The sequence below is a fragment of the Furipterus horrens genome, unplaced genomic scaffold (genome assembly GCF_987537825.1).
Source record: "Furipterus horrens unplaced genomic scaffold, mFurHor1.1.pri manual_scaffold_3, whole genome shotgun sequence".
In the NCBI taxonomy this organism is placed as follows: domain Eukaryota; kingdom Metazoa; phylum Chordata; class Mammalia; order Chiroptera; family Furipteridae; genus Furipterus; species Furipterus horrens.
In genome coordinates, this window is record NW_028327173.1 from 139,915,430 (window position 1) to 139,930,974 (window position 15,545).

The following is a 15,545-nucleotide window of genomic DNA, read 5'->3' on the forward strand; positions in this document are numbered from 1 at the left end:
CTCCATTCCCCATATCTTTGCTTATTTGCTTCCCTCCCTCAGAATGTCTTGCTCTCTGCTGAGTCTCCAGAACTTACGTGTGCTCAATAAACAATTGTTAAATATATCAGTTGAAATTTCTTGAATATCTGCTCTGTGCCAGGTAAATGTTAGACGTTTACTATTCCAGGCCACTGACGTAACTGTAAGTAGCAGCACTGCTGCCATCGATGGATCACAGTCAAGAGCAGACAGACAGACACTTACCCAAGGCCACACAACTAGCTGCTCACAGAGCAGCACCCTAGAAGCTGGGCGGGTTGAGTCCAGCAGGAGGGGGGAGGAGAAAAGGGGCAGGCAGACAGGGCTCACCGCTAGTGGCTTGCTGGAGGCCCCGCCCTTCTTGGTGACAGGCTCCTCCTTCAGGATGAGCAGGAGCAGGTCCAGGACCTTTTTGATATCACGGCTGTACTTGTACAGTATCAGCTGCCTCCACATCTCTGCTCCATTGCTGGGAGGTTGGGGGTAAGATAGTTATGGGGACCAGGCCCGCGGGGGCAACCCAGCTTCCCACTGTTACCCATGGGCATGCTAGCAAATTCCTGGAATGGTCCAGAAAACACTCCCTGTGAGGCAGGGGGCTAACAGCGATACAAAACCCTATTTCCCAGCTATTATGCCAGGTGCTTTACAGACAATTTATTACTTCAGCAAATATCAAGCATCTGCTATCGTCCAGGCACTAAGCATATCTCTGGGGATACAGATACGAACAGACATTTAAGACATTCAGGGTCACTGAATTCTAACAATGACCCTCAAGGTGGGTTGTTATTCCCATTTTAGACATGGAGAGTTGAGGCTCAGAGACGTGGAGTCACCAGTCTAAGACAACACAGCTCATGAGTTGTATCATCAAGAAGTGACCGGGTCTGGTGTCCCAAAGCCTGTGCTCCTTCCCCCAGGCCAAGGAGCCCTTTGGGGCCTGGACCCTGCATCTGTCACATGATATCAAGAAGCCCACGCCCCTGTCCCTTAGAAGGCAGTACCCCAGGCAGGGGAAGGCGCCTGCACCAGGCGGCACCGGCCTGCGGGCATTCTGATGGGCCGGTGAGCTACAGGGTTAACCCAGCCCTTTCTACCTTCTGCAGGAACATGTGAGCCTCCCATTAACTTTCCAGCTCTGTTCCCCTGGAAACCTGATACAGATAGTATGTCAACTATGTTGCTAGGTAACATTGTTTATGGGAAAAGTGACCCAACTGGTAAATTGCATCTGAGCTGGGAGGAACTATAAATTAACTATAAGAACCGATGGGGACATTGTAGCATTGAGCTTCCTGGGGTGACTGTGCTTGTCCCTGTGGGGACCCTGGAAGCCAAGTCTATAGAGTTGTTAGAAGAAATGCTAGTTCCCGTGTGGCCTGAGCCACTTAAGCTATAAGGCAGCTCCCGCACCTTCCGCCTGAGACCCACGAGACCAACTCTTGGAACCAGGGCCAAGGCTGGCGTAAGGGAAGTGAAGCATCCAGGGCACAAAACGTAAGGAGTCCCTCACTCTCAGGCTCACACAAGTGCAGGCAGGCAGGTCACCTGAGAGCAAGGGCCTCCTTGAATTTTGTTCCTGCTCCGTCTGGCCAGCTTCATGGGCTGCTGCAAGGTCTCCTGCAAAGAGGAGCCCCTGATGCCATCCTGTCCTATATCCTGAGTGACTCTGATTTCAAGTGTGGCCTCCGCAGCCTTGTGAGTCTGCATGACTAGTGGCTCCAAGAAGCAAACCCTCTGGTGGGCAGTGCAGTCACAAGGTTTAAATTCTTGCAGGTGGGAGGACAGATATGTGTCACCCCAGCCCTCACCACTGATGTCCTTGGCTTCTGTGAATGACACCAACTCTCCTTCTTAGAGACACACCCCATTTGCATAGCTCTGCACAATTCTGTTACCTTCACTCTCAACCAACCATCTTAAGATGTGGACCACACGCTTTCTGCCTTGATTTAGTCATTCAAAGGTGTGGGACCATTTCCAGGGCCAGGAGGCTGCACCAGTCACACTGGTCTCTCCTGGCCATGAGCTCACCATTGGCCACAGTCCCCTCTGCCCATCAGACCACCTGCTCCCTGAAGGCTGAGGGCACAGTGCGCCCTCCTGCATGGACCCGGCACAACTGGCTGCGTTACTCGGCACAACCACCCATATGGAGTGGGAATGCAGGCATTATTTCTTCCTTTGGCCTGTGGGGGAAAACTGAAGCCCAGAGAGCACAAGCAGGCTACCCAAGACCACACAGCAGCTGAAAGCTGAGTCAGGACTGTCACTCCGGCCTCCTTTCTATGGCATCATTATAGAGCTCTGGGCTTGGAGTTGGTCAGATCTGAGTTCAGGTCCTCATTTTGTTGCTGGCTCAGTGGATGCCTAGGGTAAGAAACTTCCCCTGAGCCTCAGTTTCCTCATCTGTAGAATGGGGTTATTGCACTATTAATGCTGAGCAAAGACAGCTAGCAGTGTTTGGGAAGTGCCTAATGGTCGTCGTAGTACCACGGATCACAGAAGAGGGGCCGTCTAGAAGGGCAAGGGACTCCTCTGGGTAGAAGAAGAGTCCCAGGCCCGGGCGGGGGCTGCTTCAACCCTCTGAGGCCAACCCCCACCTTGGTACCTGTCTAGTGGGAGAGGGCACAGGAGCAGGGCGTCCATGACCTCGGGCATAAAGGAGCTGGCCAGGAGAGAGACGGGCAACAGGGCCACCTTCTGTGCCTGTGGCTCCTGGATGTGGCTCAGCTGCACGTAGACGGCCTCCGTGATTTCTGGGATCTGGAGGACGGCGGGAAGCCATGAGCACGCAGAGGGCCAATGGCGAGGCCAAGGGAGTTGTGGGGGCAGGGAGACGGAGGAGGAAAGGAGTGATAGGATAGAAGGGGACACACAGGAGAGAAATGGGGAAGTGGGCAGAGTGCCTGCTCCTTCCCTGAAAGCGAGCTACTCTGTCTTCACTGCCCACCCCCGCTGCCCCACACTGGATGGGTGAGTTCTTCCCTGCCTTGAACTCAGCCACCACCACCCCTGCCTTACCTGAGGGACGAGCAGGCCCTGTGGGGTCTCCCAGCCCAGCCCCCACTCCCAGGGGCCTTACCACTTCCAGTGTCCTGTCTTCGTAACAATGCAGCGCTGAGCTGAGTGTCATCTCTGAGGCCAGCCGCATCGTCACCCCTGAGTCTTTCCCCCGAGCCTCCGAGGCACCCTTCAGCCCTTCCAGGGCTGCTAGCAACAAGTCCTTTACCTCCTCGGGCCCCAGGAAGCTTCTGAATTCCTGAAACAAAGGCACAGAGATGCTGGCACACATGGACAGACCCTGAATGAGCCATACACAGATCCATAAACACCACCAAGCACACTCAGAGGTCAGCAGGGAGAGCCCGCAACCTCTGGGGAGGAGCTGCAAAACAAGAGGCAACGTGGCCCCAGAGCTGGGTGACTCAGCCCAGTCACTGTGGCTCAGACCAGAGGGGTCATGGGCACTCAGGATGGCCCATGTGGTCAGGGAAGCCTTCCTGGAAGATGGGAGAGGAGGGGAGGGCATTGGGCAGGCTGGTGCTGCCCTTCTCCCCCATTCCCGGGAAGGCCCAGGGCTGGCAGGCAGCAAGCAGTCACCGTGATCACACGCAGAATGTTCTGGCGTGGGCTGACGGGATTGTAGGGCCCCAGGAAACGCTTGTTGCTCTCATACAGTTCCGTCTTGGGGATCTCTTTCTCATCCCTGGCTCCTGTAAGAAGAGGACCTTCTCAGTGAGGCCTGATCACCCTTTCTCTAAAACTTCTTGTTAAACATAGATTGTAGGAAGTGCATAAATCATAGGTACCCAGCTAAATAAATTTTCAAATGCTCAACCTATCCACGTAACTGGCGCCTAGGTCAAGAAACAGAATGTGATCAGCACCCCAGAAGCCCCTCGTATGCCCTCTTTCAGTCCACTCTGTCCCTCCCCTACCCTGGGGTAACCACTATTCCGACTTCTCAGCCCACAGATTAGATAACCTTACTGTTGGACTTCTACAAATGGACTCATATATTATGCGATCCTTGATGTCTGGCCTTCACTCAACATCATGTGGGTGAGATTCATGGCCCCTGTTGCAAGCAGCATTGCTTCATTCATCCTCAGTGCTGCCCAAGTTCCCATGGTATGAATATACTACAATTTATGTATCTGTCCTACCTCTGATGGACATTTGGGTTGGTTCCAGCTATTGTGCATAGTGCTGCTATAAACACTCTAGTATGTCTAATCATGTCTTTTGCTGACTACATGGACACATTTGCTAGGCAGATAACTAGGAGAGAAATTGCTGTGTCCTTGGGTAGACATAGATTCAGCTTCAGGGGATACTGACAAACAGCTTTCCACGGTGGAGGCCAGTGATGCTCCCACCGCAGATCCTGAGAGCTCCAGTGGCTCACGTTACACCAGCGTGCGGCACTGTCCCTTTCATTTTTGCCATTCCGGTAGGCGTATGGCAATGCCCCTTAATCGGCAATCCCCCTGCTCCTGGCATTCCCAACGCCCCTTTTCTGCTTTCTTTTTTCTTTAGGACTCATCATCATCTGACTTACTATAGGTATTACTTTTTTATTTGTTGTCTACTGACAACAAGAAGGTAAGTTCAACAGCGTGGATTATTTGATTAATTGATTTTATATTTATTTCATCACTGCTGTGTCTCAGTGCCTGGAATAGTATCTGGCACATGATGGTTTGTATTTTCTATTGAAGGAAAAACATTTCAGGTGCATTTTATGAGCCCTTACTATGGCCTGGCCTGGGTCCTTCCTGGATCTGCCAGTGTAGGCAAGACATGGGCATGAGAAAGGTCCATCAGGTGGAGTGACCACATGAACCAAGTGCGTGGGTTTTTTGTAAAGGGAAGGAGCTTGGGACCTGGCATCAGGCAAACGCAGGTTTTATATTCTAGCTTTGCTGATTCCTACGGTCAGGGGGTCCAGACAAACCACTTTTCTCCTGCAGAATCTAACAGAGTGGATTTGGCCTAGGCTTGCCAGATAAAATACAGGATAACCAGTTAAATATGAATTTCAGGTAAACAAATAAGTTTTAGTGAAAATATCTCTCAAATATGTAATACTTTCAATCAGATTATTCATTGTTTATCTGAAATTCACACTTAAGTGAGTGTTCTGTGTTTTTATTTGTAAAATCTAGCAATACTAACTTGGTCTATACTATTCCTGACCTTAAGGCTGATTATTAACATGACTTATATCACTTTTACCCATTACTCAGGAGGTCTGAGTGGTTACTGGGCAGCAGCGAAAATAGTCCAGGGGACAAATCTTTGTCCCAAATGTTAGAGGTCAAGAAAAGCAGGGACACCAGACAGATCCCAAAGGCCTGAAACTAATAAGACCATCATTGTAGGCATGGAGAAAAGAAAACTTGCCCTGGCTGGTGTGGCACAGTGGATTGAGCACTGGCCTACGAGCCAAACGGTCACTGGTTCAATTCCCAGTCAGGGCACATGCCTGGGTTGCAGGCCAGGTCCCCAGTTGGGGGTGCACAAGAGGCAACCACATATTGATGTTTCTCTTCCTCTCTTTCTCCTTCCCTTCCCCTGCCTCTAAAAACAAGGAAATAAAGTCTTTAAGAAAGAAAAAAGAAAGCTCTATTTGACAAGTGCCTATAATGTGTGGTACTGAGCTGGTCTTTTTACATATATGATCTCACTTAATTTTTCAGAAAGCTTGCGAGTTATATGCTATTTTACCCTTTTCTACAGATGAATAAATCTAGACCTGGACAAGGAAAGTACTTGTCTGAGGTCATACAGCTAGGGAGGGCCAGAGCCAGGTCTTGTACCCAGGTCACTCTGCCTCCAGAGCCAGGGCAGTTTAAACAACATGCCAAGGACCCTTGGTTTGAGGCAGTGTTGGGACTGTGGAAAAAAGAAGGACACAAGTAATCGATGATACGTTGCGCTTCTAGGTGCAGTGCCTTCTGGGCACCTGTGTCAGCCCATGCTGCAACGCTAGCTCCCTGGAAGAACATCCCAGGAATGTTCTCCACTTACAGGTTTGAACCACTGTGCTTCTAAGATACAATCTGTTCTTTGTTCATTCATTCCATAAATATTCACTGAGCACCCACCACGTGCCTGGTCCATGGCTAACCCTTGGGGATTCATCGGTGAACAAGACACAGCCTTGCCCTGTCCTCAAGTGAGATTATAGTCTAGTGGAGAAGACAGACCAGGAACTAAGAGATTAGGGCTATCATGCCTGAGTATACATGGTTCCACGGGAATGTGAAAATGAGAGTCACAGATTACATTTGGAAGGATGAGGAAAAGCTTAGATAGAAGGATTGCTTCAATCAAAATAGGTTTGTTTATAGCCTTTGTCCCTGGTCCTGTGGGGACTAATTCTTTGTACCTCTACATACCCCATCAGACCCTGTGCTGGTCTCCACCATCTCCCACCCACCAGTGCCTTGCTACTGCCTTAGTCAAGTGCCTAGCTGAATCCCTGCCTGCTCAGAAGCTTTGCTTCAGAGGTGCTCTAGACTTACGTTTTCGGAGGCCCAGGATGGTATAAAGGATGGCGATGCCCTCCAGAGCCTCCCGGCCAATATGCTCATCGGGATCCCCGATGCGAACGGTGAGTCTTCCCAGCAGAAGCCCCAGGCCCGTGAATCCGAAACATACCTATTTGTGTTATAATAATCTTAGGGACTGAGTCTTATAGGTTCAATAATGCTATACAGCAAATGGTAAAAAGAGATGGAATGTCTGTCCCTGATAGCGGAGCCCTCTGAGGATGGTAAGGGTCACCTGGGAATCTCTGGACAGCTTGGACAGGTGCACAGGCTCCCTCAGAACTGGGAATATTCCCCCCAGGACGCCCCCGCCCCATCTCCCAGAGGCCACTCACAGAGTAAGGCAGGGTGAGAAGTGTGTGCTTCAACACAGAAACATTGCTGCTCACAGCACGAGCTCGTTCATGGGCCTTTCCAGAGTTCATCCAGGGCCCCAGGGGCTGTGAGGACAAGGGTAAGACTCAGAGCTACAGGCTGGCTGCCAGCCCCTACTGCCTGGGTGGGCAGCCCAGTCTTCACTGATCAGCTTCTGGGGAGAGCATAAAGACCACTCCCCACAGATCTTCTCTTCTTCTTAGAGCATAGGGAGTCATGGGGTCCAGAAGCTGAGAATAGGACTGAAACACTAGAGGGAGGATGGTCAATGAGGAGAGAGATGAAAAATGGAGAATCATGAGGCTCAAAGAAGAAGACAGGGGCATGAATGAACAGAGCAAAGATACGGGGGCAGCTACCATGGGAGTATGGAGGGGAGGGAGAGAGTGAAGAGGGACGGGTCTGGGACAGGGAGGCAGAACACACACAAGATCACATCCTGAAATCAAATCACTCCTTCTGGGTCCAGCACCCATCACCCCCTCCTCCTAAGCCAATCCTCCTTTCTTCTCCACCCTTCCCCTCCCCCCTGTCCCCTCACCTCCAAAATGCTCGTCAGTCCAGCAGCAATGGGGCACTCAACAAAGAGAGCATTGAGCAGTGTCTGCAGGGCTTCCAAGGTATGACAGTAAAGTGTCTGTAGACAGGAGAAGGACCAAGCTACTAGCAGGCCTCTGGAGCAGACCCTCACCCCAGGCAACCCCTTGTGTGGACCCAGGAAGCTGCTCTTCGGTCCCACCCGAGACTAACTTAACGTATGATACTGGACACATTACTTCCCCTCCATGGATTACAGTTTCCTTATCCACAAATTGGTCGTCATTATCGCTGCACTTTTTACCTTATAGTGAAGGAAGCAGACACCCAACATTCACTAAGAATCTACCATAGGCCAAGTAAGCAACAAATGAGAGGGTGAGTGGGAAAATGCTCCAGGACTCTAAGAGCTAGGTAAACTTTTATTATTGTCTCTAGGGAAGTGCTCTGGTTCTTTTTTTAATTGCTATACTTAAATAGGTTTTCCAAGTCGCCTCTTCAGGGCCGCCACCTCTCCCATGCCCGGGCTCCTCCCCTGTCAATCACACCACAGGCCTCGGTTTTAGGAAGGTGCAGGCATTACACATACACAAGGCTGAGCTATGGGTTGGAGCCACCCTGGAAAGGCCCGCTCTCCTATGCCTTCCCTTGTCCTGCCAGTTCCCCATGTCTGCCTCTCACATTGGTATTGCCCAGGTTTCCTGAGTCTGTTCATTCACACCAGGGTTGCACCACAACCACCAAGCAAACCTCACTGTCCAGCTACGCCCCTTGGTCCTTCTCATCTGCAGCCCAGCACTGTGTAGCGCTGACCTCTGCTGTCTGGACCTGTTACTACAAGGGGGCCTCTGCCTTCCTGGGCCCAAACAAGGATTGCCCGCCCTTCCTTTAGGTCTTATCTCAGGGCACCACCTCTGGGACCCAGAGCCCTCTTACCGCCGCATGCTCTGCCCCTACAGCTCTCAGCCTCACTTCTCAGCACTCTCGCCCGACCCTGGGCTCCAGCCACACCGCCTCAGTGTCATCCTTGCTGTCACCATGTTCTCTCCAGCCTCAGGCCTCTGCACAGGCTGTTCCCTCGGCCCGGCATGCTTTTCCTTCTACCAGCCTCACTCCCTTCAGCTAACAAGCTCTTCTTTAACCTCTCAGCTCCAACACCAAGAATCCTGAACCCCCGCCCACCTAGGCCAGGTCCCCTCCATTCCAGGCTCTTCATAGCAGCAGTACTTCTTGCTCGCAGCATGTACCAGTGTTGTAATTTTGCATTAACTGCATAATTCTCTGATAAGGTCTATGTCACCCCTACCCCTGCCCCTCCTCTATCCCACCCCTGTGCTTCTAGTAGGCCCTCCGTTAATATTCAATGAATGAAAGGATGAATGAATGAATGAATGAATGAGCTTTACTCTGAGCCGAAACACCACTCCCTTGACTTCCCCCACTGACCCTACACCCTACACTAAAGGTCACCTCTGACCGCTCCTCCTAGGACAACTGCAGAGGTTGAAAGGTTTTCATGTGTTTGAGCTCCTTGAGGTCCTGCTTCTCTGGGCCACAGCCAGTCTTTCTTCCTTGTGACCTAGCCCTCAACCAGCCTCCTCTCAATCCTGGCTACCTCCTCTGGCCATGCCAATGCCTGCCCACCTGCCTCTCACTGGGCAGGGCTCAGAAGTCAATAGAACCCTCCAGATGAGGGACTGATCCCTATTCCAAAAATCCGTTCACTCACCAAACATCCCTCTCATACCAAGAGAGGGTCAGCACATTGCCCCAGGCCCTGCAACTCGAGCAAGCACCCTTCCTTTCCTTGCTGGGAGTCCTACCATGTACCTAACTCTGAGGACCCTGGACCACCCTAGGACCTACTGGGGAGGGCGCTGCTTACCTGTACGGTGTCAGCCTTGGCCTCATCTTTCTCCTGCATGGCCTGCACAGAAGGCAGGGAGAACACACTCTTCACACACGTGTTCACCAGCTCTGACCTTTCCCAAAGATCCAGCACAGGATGGCTGTGACTGGTGAGGAGACAGAAAGCAAAGGCATAGAGTGAGGGAGGCTGGAGCTATGAATGCAGGGCTGGGGCGAGGGTACCTCGAAGGGGTGCCAGGCATGGGCCTGAGATTCAGATCCACAAAGGGTGAGGTGAGGTGGGGGGAGGAGGGAAGTGGGTGCGGAGGGCAGACAGCCCTGGGAGGGACTGGGCACGGGGAGAGGAGAAGGCCCAGGAGTGGGGTTAGGGCACAGAAGAGAGGCTCCAGAAGACAGAGGCGGAGCCCATGGCAAGAAGAAGAGGAGATGGGGGTCGGGAGGGGCTGTGGACACCTCAGCTGCCTCAGGGTCTCCATGGCCTGCTGGCGGACGGGGCTGGAGAGGGAATCCAGTGGCTCCTCCTGGATCTGCCTCTGAGCAGGGCACACAGAAGGGCCGATGAGGGGAGCAGGCCGCTGCAGACCACCGGGGCTGCGGCTACCCCTCCAGGAGCAGCTACAGCAGCCCCTCAGCCTGGGCAGAACTCCCCACCTCCACGCTCTGGCAGCCTCCAGTCGGAGGGAGCCAGCTCACTGCTCAGACATGTCTGGAGCCTCAGTTCAAAGCCACCCAAACACCCCCCGTTCTAACCAGCTGCGTCTCTGAAGCCCCATGGTGGGGAGGTTTATTTAAACCACAGACTAGCCCAAAGCAAAAACACCACAAAGGGCCCTTGAGAGAAATCCAGTTGAATTCCTTTTAAAATGTTCTTCTAATTACTTCTCACTTTTGATTTACTACCTACAGACAATAGGTGCTCAATTAATATTAGTTAAATGAAGGTATCAAGGCCAACGATATTTTCCCTCTCTAAGGGACTCAAAGCTAAGTATGATTTTGGAAACTTCTCTGCTTATCCCCACCCAGCACATGCTGGTGGATAACTGAGAAATGACTGTATTTAGCAAAATGATAAGAAAATTCCCCACCAGAACTAACTTTTGGTATTAAGTAATAAAACTGCTCCCAGGTACACAATGCTCTACAGTAAACCATTGGATTGTGTTCTCCCCCACCAAGCAGTGACACAGGCATTGTCACAGATGAGCAGAGTGAGGCTCAGAGAAGGGACATGACTTGCCTGGGCTCCCTCTAGACAGGCAGAGAGCAGCTAGAGGTGGAGCTGAGACTCAAGGCCAAGTGCCCTGCCTCCTCGTCTCTCCTCTCCCCGCCTAGCCCCCTGTCTCATCAGTGGGTAGACTCAGGACTTCCGCTCCTCCCACCCCAATGCCACAGACCAGACGTGGCTCTCGCACCATCATCTTCTTCACCATAGTCTTCTTCTCTCCTTCACCTTCCAGCACATCCTGGCTCTTCTGGAGGGTGATGACATTCTCAGCCTCGGGGGCAGCAGAGGGTAAAGCCACAGGGTGAGAGCCGCACTGAACCCAGCTTTCAGGGGCTGTCCCTACCCCTGCATCAGCCACCCGCCGCCTGCAGGCATGCCAGCTTGCTCCTCCCCAGCTGCCAGCCCCAGTGTTGCTCAAGAGAAATGAGAAACCACAAAGGGAACATCTGGGGAGTGGGTGAGCCTTGAGAAGGTGACCGCAGGGGTGTGTGGATAATCCTTGAAGTCCAGCGTTTGGAAGAGGACAGATATCAGGGGCTGCAGAATTCTCCCCCTTTGCCAGTTAACTAACGGAGAAGCAGCGGCTGCGGGGACAGAAAGGGTCCCCCACACCTCAAGCTGAAATCTCACCATATGTAATACCTCCTAAGGGCCTTCTGCTATCTACCCTTGTTGAGGACACGTCCTAATCAGATTAAGGCACTCTGCTACCTGAGAGAGGCAGCACATTTACTAATGTCCAATTAATCTATTCATTCTCCTTATCTTAGGGCAGAAGAAGGAGAAAAAAACATGAAATAAATAAAATAATGAATAAAATGACTTCATATAGTAAAGAAAGCAAAACAAGGTAATCAGATGAACAGTGTGGTGGGTTCAAGATCCCACAAGTTCTTTCTTACTCTGCCTATCAAGACGGCTCTGGGCTCATCCCACCACGCGTTTGGACCAACAGAAGGCCATGCAAGTGCTGCTGTGCAGTTTCTGGCCTAACCCTTAAAGGAACTGGCAGCCCTTCCCCTCTGGAACCCAGCTGCCATGGAATGGCAACGTCAGGTACACAGAGACTTGGGAAGATGGGGTCATCTTGGATGTTCCAGGCCCCCTCCCCCAGTGATCTCTGTCTACACCACACAGAGCAGAAGAACCACCCGCTGAGCCCAGTCACACTTTAGAATCATGAGAAATTGGGCCCTTTCCATCCTTACTTCCCTGGCTGACAGAGTGAACTTTTAAACCACTAAGTGTTGAGGCAGTTTGTTAAACAGCGATTAATGACTCTGGCTACTAAAGTGATGGGAGAGGGATGGCTCACTTAGAACACTGTCCAGGAAGGCCTCTCAGGGGAGATAATATTTAGACTGAGTCCTGAATGACAAGAAAGAGGTAGCCATGTGAAAAACAAGAAGGAGGGTCTGTCTGTCTCTCCAAAGTAGAATGTCATTTCACTAGTGTATCTCTAGTGCCTGAAACAGTGCCTGGCACATAGCAAGGGCTCACCTAAATTTGCCGAGTGATTGCAGTAACAAACTCTTTCTGTGCAGGGACCGTGCTCAGTGCTGTGCATACATTATGTAACACAGACCTCACTTCAGTTTTATTTAGGCCTATCTTATAGGAAGAACCTTCCTGACAGAATAACAAGTGCAAAGGCCCTGAGGTAAGAATGAGTTTGGTATGGAACAGAAGAAGGCTAGTGTGGCAAGAGCAAGGTGGACAACTGGAACAATGCCGTGGGGTAAAGACAGATGCTTCCCAAATGCAAGACCTCTTCATAGTTCTGTCACCTTCTCCCCACCCCCACCCACATGCTGCATTGAGCTGGCCTCTGAATCAGCCTGAGAGCAGGGCAGGGCCTCCCCCCTATAAGTCCTGACCTGGGTGGATCCCCTACCTCCAGACTCTGTCCATCAGCCAGCCTTGCCCACATTCTGTGTGTCATATTCGTGTCCACCAGCCTGTCCCGTCTGCCCCAACTGGCCCTCAACAAGTCCTGCAGACACTGGCTTTCTCTGGCCTCCCGAGGCCTGGTGCGTGGCCAAGACCTGGGTCAGGCCTATGTCCTGAAACAGGCCATTTCCAGCCTTTCTGTCTCCAGTACAGACCCTCTCACAATTCATTCAGTTGTTTAGAAAACTTACTGAGCACCTCTGATATGCCAGGCACCACAGTAGATGCTGGGAATACAGCTGTGAATAAGACAGATGAAAATGCCCAGTGCATAGGAGATACATATAGCGAGAGAGACCGATAAAAGATGGAAAGCACCTTGTGCATCGGATGGTGATGAACACCATGGAGAAAAGAGGAGCTGGGCAGAGAAACAGGGATGGCTGGGGCTGGGGAGTGGGGGCTGGGGGGCATCCCAGAAAGTCAGCTGTTTGTTGGGCAGGATGCATACCAGAGTCATTTTGTAGCCATCCTCTCCCTTCCCTGGCACGTTCACCAGGCATGAGGCCACGTCATCAAAGGCTTCTGCATGTCGTTGTTTCGATGAGGGAAGAAAGGAGTAGAAAGATATAATATACCTAGGGGCCCACAGTCCCTTCTCTCCTCCCCAACTGGGCTTCTCTAATCCTTACTCTCCCGGCAGCCAGACTGGGCTCCCCCTACCCTAACCCTTCAATGGCACCCCAGTTCACTGAGCATAAAGTCAGCATCCTTGTCAGCGCCTTCAAGGCCCTGCCAGGTCAGCCTCCCTGACCCCACCCCCAGCCTTACTGTCGCTGCTCTCCCTCACTCACCATGCTCTGGCCACACTGGCCAGACAAGCTTCCAGGCTCAGGGCCTTTGCACAAGGCAGTTTCCTCTACCTGGACCAATTCACTGCCACGTCCCCTTGCCCAGGTCCCACACCTGTCCTTCAGGTCTAAGCTTGCCTGCCTCTCCTCAAAGAGGCCTCCCCTGACCTTTGGGTTAATGGGGGTCCCACTGTGATCCTCTTGTGCATCAGCTTACTCTCTTTTTTCAACCATTATCACAATTTATAATGAAACTCTCATTTGTTATAGTAGTAGATAGTTGCTATTTTGTCAGCCCCAGGTTTGCTCATCTTTCCTTTGGTAAAAGAATTCCTGCCTTCCCTGTGGGTTACCCATTCCATATAGTTAGATGAAGCTGAACCCTTGAAGCCCCACCTATCCCCCTCTTCAAATAGGCGCGGGCCTGCAACCTAAGCTTGGCCAATAAAAAGAGTCCTGTGCCCATCGCCACACTGACTGGTCCAGGGATGGGCTCTTGGGTGAGCAGGGCAATAGAGCTCTTTATTTAAGAAAGTGTGTCTTCTCCTTCTGAGGACCTATGAGAGCCTAGAACTTCAGGGCCCTCTTGGCCACCAGAGGCTGCTGGAGCATTAAGCCAAGAGAAAGAAGCAGAGTCATCCCAATAGTAGTAAATACAGCCAGCACCAAGACCTTGGCTTCTAAGTACCATTCTCCACTAAAAGGAACAAGGCTCCTTGGGCTGATTCTAGGACTTGGGCAGGAAAAGTAGAAGATGAACTAGAAGACAAGGAAGAGACATCTTGAAACGGAGAACAAGAGAACTCAAGCAACAATGAGGCTATGTCAAAGGGCACAAAAGCTTGCTTGAAGAGGAGTCCACTGGTCAAACTGGGGAAAGTTTCGGTATCACAATAAATAATGGCAGCAACACATGATACAGTCCATTGAATAAACTAGGAAGCCACAACTCCATACTAATATAAACAAGTAAATGAATAAGTAGAAAGTTTGATGAGGAATGGGGTATTTACACAGTTTCAGATAACCTCCTCACACAATATTTATTACAAAGGGGTAAATAGTGACTTCACAGTGGTGAACTTGGCAGCAACCATCTCACTCACGTGACCAAAGTGAGCATCATCAGTAACGGAACAAGCCAAAATCACACACCACCAGGTGGGACGCCATGAGAAAAGGCTAGCTCCCCTTCCATGCTCTTCCTGCCAAAGGCGCATGACACGGAGGTGATCACGGGGAAGCATCAGACAAACCCAAACCTGGGTGCAACTTACAAAACAGCTGGCCTGTAATCTTCAAATGTATCAAGAACATGAAAGTCCGGAGATCCAATGTGGCTTCAGCTACCCTTGACTCCTCAGAGGCCCCCTGCAGCCATAGCCAGCAAGGGCTTGCAGGACCTGAAGCACAAGTGGAAGGGGTAGCCCAGGCTGCAGCCATGGACGGGGTGGCCAAGTACACCCAGAAAACCATCCACAAGACTGCTAGCCAAGCCTCTGACACTTTCTCAGGGTTGAAAGGAAAAAAATAGGCTTCCTGAGGTGACAAAGGGGAGCCATGGGTGACTCCCCTCTAGGCCCTGAGCTCTGCTCAGCTGCTGCCCCCTTGGCCTGACAGCTCATTAAAGCACATGTTCAGAAAGAAAAAAAGAACATGAAAGTCAAGGAAAGGCTGAGGTGAGGACTGAGGAAACAAAACAAACTAGACAAAGAAGTGCAGTGAGTTATTCTGCACTGGATCTTTTTCTTCCAGAAAAAATTACCGGGACAATCAGTGACATTTGAATGGGGTCTGCGAATTAGATGGTAACAGTTTATTAACATTGATTTCATGATTTTGATGGTTAACCTTTGTTCTTTTTTGTAAGAAATAAAAAACAAAATTCAGGGATGTGGGACATCACTTGGCCATTTAATCAAATTATTCACAGACAAAAAATTTTATACTGTGCTTTCAATTTTTCTTCAAGTTTTCATTGTTTTAACATGTTTTAAAGGAATGAAAGAGAACTAGAGGCAATCTTTTTCAGACAAAAAATGATAAAAGTTTACCATCAGCAGAATTCACTAAAGGAAATTCTAAAGTATGCTCTTCAAGCCATAGGAAATCAATGTCAGATGGAAGGTCTGAGATGCAATAAGCAATGAAATAAAAGAAAGATTAATATTTGGGTAACTATAAGAACATTAACTACATAAAATAATAATG

The 15,545-nt window shown here is 50.7% G+C and overlaps 1 pseudogene; it reads right to left on the bottom strand.

Moving 5' to 3' along the window:
• Nucleotides 1-15,545, bottom strand: part of LOC150016194 (maestro heat-like repeat-containing protein family member 7) — a 51,956-nt pseudogene that overhangs the window by 21,277 nt on the left and 15,134 nt on the right.